Source organism: Condylura cristata, unplaced genomic scaffold (assembly GCF_000260355.1).
Source record: "Condylura cristata isolate star-nosed mole 26May11 unplaced genomic scaffold, ConCri1.0 scaffold00024, whole genome shotgun sequence".
NCBI lineage: Eukaryota > Metazoa > Chordata > Mammalia > Eulipotyphla > Talpidae > Condylura > Condylura cristata.
In genome coordinates, this window is record NW_004567125.1 from 8,683,470 (window position 1) to 8,690,014 (window position 6,545).

Here is a 6,545-nt window from a genome sequence, read left to right on the forward strand (position 1 = left end):
TCCATGTCCTGATGACATTTGCAGCTCCGCCTAGCAGCTGTGCTGCCTTCGTAATGAGACTGCGTTTCCTGTACATTGATGGGCCCTCTGAGGGACATGCAATACTCCTTAATCATTGTCCAGCTCCCTACCAACCCTGAAGTAAGAAGCATACTGTGAACACAATGAATGTGCTTTGAGGATATTAAATTTCTGTGGTCTTAGTCAAAGTTATATTTTCCAAGTGCACCTGAACACATCCTGTCCTCTCAGTATCTCAAGCTCCACATAGCCTCTTCACTAGATTTGTCTCCCATCACCCAACCCTGTTGAAGAATCCATAATACTTTTACTAACCCAGAAAAATGATTTTCAGGACATATTTTTGACTGTGGTTGCCCATATTGGGTATTTTGTCTTTCTGCAAATTTACTTTTCTGGAGCAGCTCTATTTGGAGGTCAATAAGGTCTTAGAACAAAGAGGAGTTTCAGGAGTATCTGAAGACCTCTGCATCCTAAATTTGCACCTGGCAAGTGTCTTCAGCCTCCCAGTGAGAGCCTGGATGACTCTCTCTGGCCACCCAGAGACGCACAAGGCCTCTTGCTTTGTCGTGGCCTCTTCAGCCTGAGTGATTTCCCCAGAAACCTCCCCCTCTGCCTAGGCAGGGTAGGAGGCAACTTGCCATGTGTCAGCATTTTTAAAGCAGACACTAACCCTGGTGTACCTGGCGCAGAACAGATCTAAGTGTCGACTAGGGAGGACTCTAGACATGAAAGTTTTTAAAGTCCCCTCTAAATCTGCTGCTTTATAATACTGAAAACTGAATGCTCCAATCCTAGCTATTTAAGTCATCTATCCACTAAACCAGTTTAGATCTCAAAATATTGTCTCATATCTCTTATTATGGGCCCACCTCTCTAATCCTGTGCTACAGTGACATGCCCTGTCACCTACCAGTCATGGAACATGATGGACTCTTTCCTGTCTCAGATATATGTTTACACCAAGGCAGGGTCCAGGCACCTTTTCTCTCCCTCAGCAAGTCCAATCCTCATAGGAAGAGTCCCCAGAGTCATCTAGAGAGCTTCAGACCAATAGGGTTGAAGGTTGGGGGGACACCCCTAGCTCCAGAGGTGGATATGTGCAGGATGGGCTCCCAGGAGTCCCAGGCAGACTGAAGAGAGGCCAGTCTGCCTTCTGCAGAGACCTAAGAGGGAACTTCCCCAGTGTATGCTACCTCCCAACTCTGTAACCTCTACACAAATACTCTTGGTCTCTGGCTCTGAGTGATGACCATGCTTCCTCGTCACATTTCCCATAAACACATGCACACTGACAGTTCTGTGTCTCAGCCCCAAGCCCAGGAAAGCTTCACGTTCCACATCTCTTCAACCAATTATTTCCCCAGTATTGTGCCTGATCCAGTCCCAAACTTCACCGGAGAAGCCTTTCCAGTAGGAGCTACCTATTCCAGGGCTGAGGTGTAGGGGGCTCCTGTGAGAAGAATTGGGGGAGAATGTAATGAAGAAGTGCTTGTTCTGGGTTGGCTCCTGTCTGCTATTAGAACTTGAGTATCTTGATGAATCTTATCTAGAAGGAAGACTAAGCCTGTGTTTGATAAAGAGATATGCTAGGAGATATGCTTTTACATGTGATTTCTAGATTGGTCTCACTTTCAGGTTTGCTTATAGATGAATATTAAGAGTCTCTTCCCCCCCTTCACACCGTCCCCCTTACATGCATGTGGTCAGAGTGATGGGTTCTGATGTAGGTTTTCTGTGGGAACACCATGGCTCTCTGAATGTCTCTTTTAGATCCCAAATCTATCATCTGCCCTCATGTGTTTTCAGCTTTATGTTAGCTACAAATTTAATAGGTTTCTTTCTATGTTATTAATTGAGATTTTAAGTGTTTCTGTTGATTGATTACAGACCAATCTTGGAGACACTGGGCTCCTCCTCTCTTATGAAATGACTATTCTGCAGGATGTTATTCATCTAAGTACAAGAGTTCCTATATTATGTTACCCAATCTATTTTCCCTCTTCTCTCTCAGTGTGTCTAGGACATCTTTTTAGGGCATGTAATTAAAGCAAAACAGTAGATAAAAAGTCCTGGTTGTAACTGTGCAGAGCTAAGAAAAATCTTTGAGAATTAGAATCATTGGTATAGAGATACCAGGTTATAGAGTAAAATTAAAGTGATGCATGACCCCCCTTATTAACTTGTCTGGATAATATTATTTGTCTTAACTTATAATGTAATCATTTTGAAGCTTATCAGTCTAAACTTTATAAAATACCATGCAAATTCAGTAGGGTAGGATTGGGCAAACTTTTTTTTTGAGGGAGATAGTATTAGTGTGGTCTTTGTCACAGCTGCTCAGATCTGACGCTGTAGCAGAGAAACAGTGATGGGCATGTGAATAAATAGATGTGTGTGTTCCAACAAACTTTTCCAATAATATGCTACATATCTGATTTGGTCCAGGGGCCAAATTCAGGGTTTGGGCTCCAGGGTTGTCTGTTATTTATAGTAACCACTTCATGCAAACATGGATACACATACATTTTTAATAACATTTCTCTGACCCTAGTGATTTGACACAGCTCTGATTTGCCATGATCTCTACATAGATAGCTCTCTCCACCCCAAAAAGTACTTACTCAGACAAAAAAGACTCAAGTGCATCTAGAGCAAATAGATATTTTTCTACAAGTTTTCTCTTATTTGGGCTTCAATGTGTTCTACACTAAAAACTTTTTTTTTAAATTGAGTTATGTTCACTGAAGTAAGTTGGTTTATATCATAGCATCTTTGGAAGTTATAGGTTCAATTCCCCACAAAGGTGTATCTTCACACCATGCTCACTACCGGTGCCCCAGTCATCCAACACCACCTTCCATCGGACTCCCTCCCTTTCCCACTGCCACCCTGTCACCCTTCAAATCTGGCATTAAGAGTTCGTTATTGGTTTGGTTTTGACCAACCTGTTATCTTTCTCTATTTTCTAGCTATAAGTAAGACCCTTCCTTCAGCATTTGCCTTCTCCATCTGACTTACTTTGCTTAACATTACAAATACATACTCTGTCACTTACAGCTGGTATGATTTAATCATGCAGAAAAAACTCCAGCAAACACTGGTGAGGGGAGAGATCACCGCATAAAGGCCAATTAAGGTCCCTGTGGGGAAGAAAAATGAAAATACCAGAGTGGCCTGCTATGAAAAAGGAAAGGAACGATCATTGAAAAGAAACTGCACAGCCACATCTTCAGACTTAAAGCTGATTTTGAAACTCTTGTAAATTGCTTGGCTGTTGTTATAGAAGCAGAAGAATGCGGCTTCATAAGTCCCTGGAAACAAGGCCAGGCAGCCTGTGGTGCTGCTAGTCAGTGGCGGCAGCAATGTTCTTGGATAAGGAGGAGGTGCTGCTCAGCTGCTTGGCCACAGGCATTTCACTGCTATGAATTCCGAGAAGGAGGTGAGGACTAAAGAGCTGTTAATCTTCCTGGTGCACACAGAGAATAAACATTCATGCTTGTCATGAGTTGTAAAACATGTTTAGTAGATTCTAGGATGCCACAAAGCATGCCCAGTATGAAGATCAAGAACAGCTTGCATTTGGGATTACTCATTTCAGATGTATCTGAATTTGGTGTTTCTTTACCCATCCTTCAAAATCAAAACTTAGTCTTGATCTCCAAAGAAAATAATTATAAAATTTCAGGACAGCTTTTATTTCTAAACTGAAAACCATATTGACTTTCTCTTCCTTCTATTTAAGTTTGTAGAAACCTAAAATAATAATAATAATAATCAAAGTTTTTTTGGAATTTTTAATCTGAACATGATGCGGAACTTTGCATCAGCTGTGTCAGACACTGCCTAATCTCCTGCACAGGGTTCCAGACTCTGAGTAGTTTTCAGTTTGTCATATGCAGAAATCTCCATGATTTTCATATGACTCATGACTTTCACATGATTCATGTTAGTTCTGGTTCTAAAAGGCAATTAGAGAAAAACTTCCCATTCAAAATAATTCTTTATCATATAAATTAAAGTTTGGATTATAATGTCTTCTAATACATTCAACTTCATCACTCTCTAAAAAGTTAATTTCTAAATCTGCGTCGCTTGTATTTAATTGGGGTTCCCCATCACCACTCTCTGACTTTTCTCCTGCTCTTTCTTCTTGAATGCCCTGAATATTCTTGGGACAGACAGCCAAATTCCAGCAATACTACTTTTGGAATTTTTATGAGCTCTTGTTTTATAAATAGTTTAATTTAGGGAAAAGAGCTACCTTTCTAATATTGATTTCCACATTCATAGCTGCATTCTGTCTCAGCATTTATAGTCTTATATAACTTTAAATAGATGTGCTTAATAACCCAAATTCTTGAATACCTTTTAATTCTTGAACACCTTTATATATAATTTACTGATGTTAAACTTAGTCTCTCTGTTTCATAATTGTTTCTTTCATGTAATAATAAAATTAGATTTTTGCTTTCCCTGAATTGTATCCAACAAGCTGATAAGCCCTCCACATTAATTTCACAAATTTATCTGGTTATCTATGCTATAAAGTAAATGTCATCTACCAATAATCATAGTTTTTTTTAATCCACTTTTTCTGGGTAGTGTTTAAAGTCACAATCTGGGATGGTGTTCCTGGGGAAGGAAAGAGAGGGAGGAGTAGAAATGGCTCCATGGGTAAGGACATTGCCCAAGGATGTGAGAGGCGGCAAGTGATATTAAAGCTATTTTTTCCCCAACCCCCACCACACCTTTGATCCTCATATTGCTTCCCCCTCCCCACTTCCTTATACCTCCAGAGACCTCAGGGTGTTTATTGATGTCCATGAGTTTTTTTTTTTAAGATTTATTTATTTATATATGCAAGAATTGGGGTGTAGGTCAGAAGTGCAGAGAGGTGAGAGGATTCACCATAGACAGAGTAGGGAGCAGAAAAGGCAGATCTACTAAAATATACTGTTGAGGGGGAGCAGTGGGCGACACAGAAGAGGTCTGCTGCACCATGTGGTTTAGCTCCCTGGCCAGGGATCAAACTCATGCTGCCATGGCTGCTGATAGTTTCATCATGCTGAGATTTAATCCTTTGTGCCACCAGTTTTATGTGTTTCACATTATGAACTGCCTGCTATGTAAATGTACAATATTTGTTGTTTTTTTTTGTCATGCTCACCTACTTTGCTGTGCATAATTCTTTCAAATTCTCTTCCTCTTGTTAAAAATGCTGTCTTTCATCCTTTTTAGAGACCATATAATACTCCATGGTATGACTATACCATACCTTCTAGATGCAAGCATGTATTGCTAGCCCTAATTTAGGCTGCTTCTATGTCCTGATTATTATAAATAATGCTGTTATTAAAAAGGTGGAGTATATGACTTTTTGTGTTGTTGGTTTCATTTTCTTTGGGTATAAGCCAAAGAATAGAGTTAATAGATAGAGTTAGTAGATCATACAATATTTCCATTTTTGTTTTTGTTTTTTGTTTTTTTTTAAGATTTATTTGTACATACAGAACTGGGGTACAGGCCAGAGATGCGGAGGATGAGAGGCTTCACCTGAGACAGAGTGAGGAGCAGAACAGGCAGATTGATGAAGTACACTGCTGAGGGGAGCAGCGGGCGGGTCAGGAGAGGTCTGCCACGCCATGTGGTCACCTCCGGGGCAGGCGGGAATCGAACTCATGCGGAAGTGGCTTTAGCTTCTCAGTGCTGTACTTTAACCCGCTGCGCCACCAGGGAGGGCCCATTTTTGGTTTTTAAGGTAAATCCATATTGCTTTCCACAGTGGTTGCACTTGGTCCACCCACATCACTATTATTCAGCATAATACTAGAAGGTCTAGCTAGATCTATTAAGCAAGAGAAAGATATAAAAGGAATCCAAATTATATAGAATAAGTAACTATCACAATTCATAGATGACATGATTATATATCATAGAAAATCAAAAAGCTTCAATATAAAGTTACTAGAAATAAAAAATCAGTACAGTAAAGTGGCAGACTATAAAATCAATATACAAAAGCATTACTATATGCAAATAACAAACTAGAAGAGAAAAAAAAAACTGTCCTATTACAGTAACAAAAAGAATTAAGTACCTAGTAGTAAAAATTGGAAGGAAATTTAAACAGACACTTCTCCAAAGAAGACATACAGATGGTCAACAGGCACTTGGGAAAAAGCATGCTTAATATCACTGTTATCAGGAAAATCAAATTAAAATCACAACGAAATATGGCCTCACTGCTGTGAGAATGACCCATACAATAGACCTCCAAAAATAGCAAAAGTTGACAAGGTTGTGTAGAAAAAGGAACTCTTATAAACTGTGGGTAGGAATGTAGACTGATCCAAATAGAGGTTTTTTGAAATATCAGCAGACGATATACCATATGATTCAGCAATTCCATTTCTTGGTACTTATTAAAAATGTAATAAATGCAGCTGGTGGCGCAGTGGGTTGGGGCGCTGCACTGAGGAGCTTGGGCCACTTCCGCATGAGTTCGATCCCCACCTGCCCCC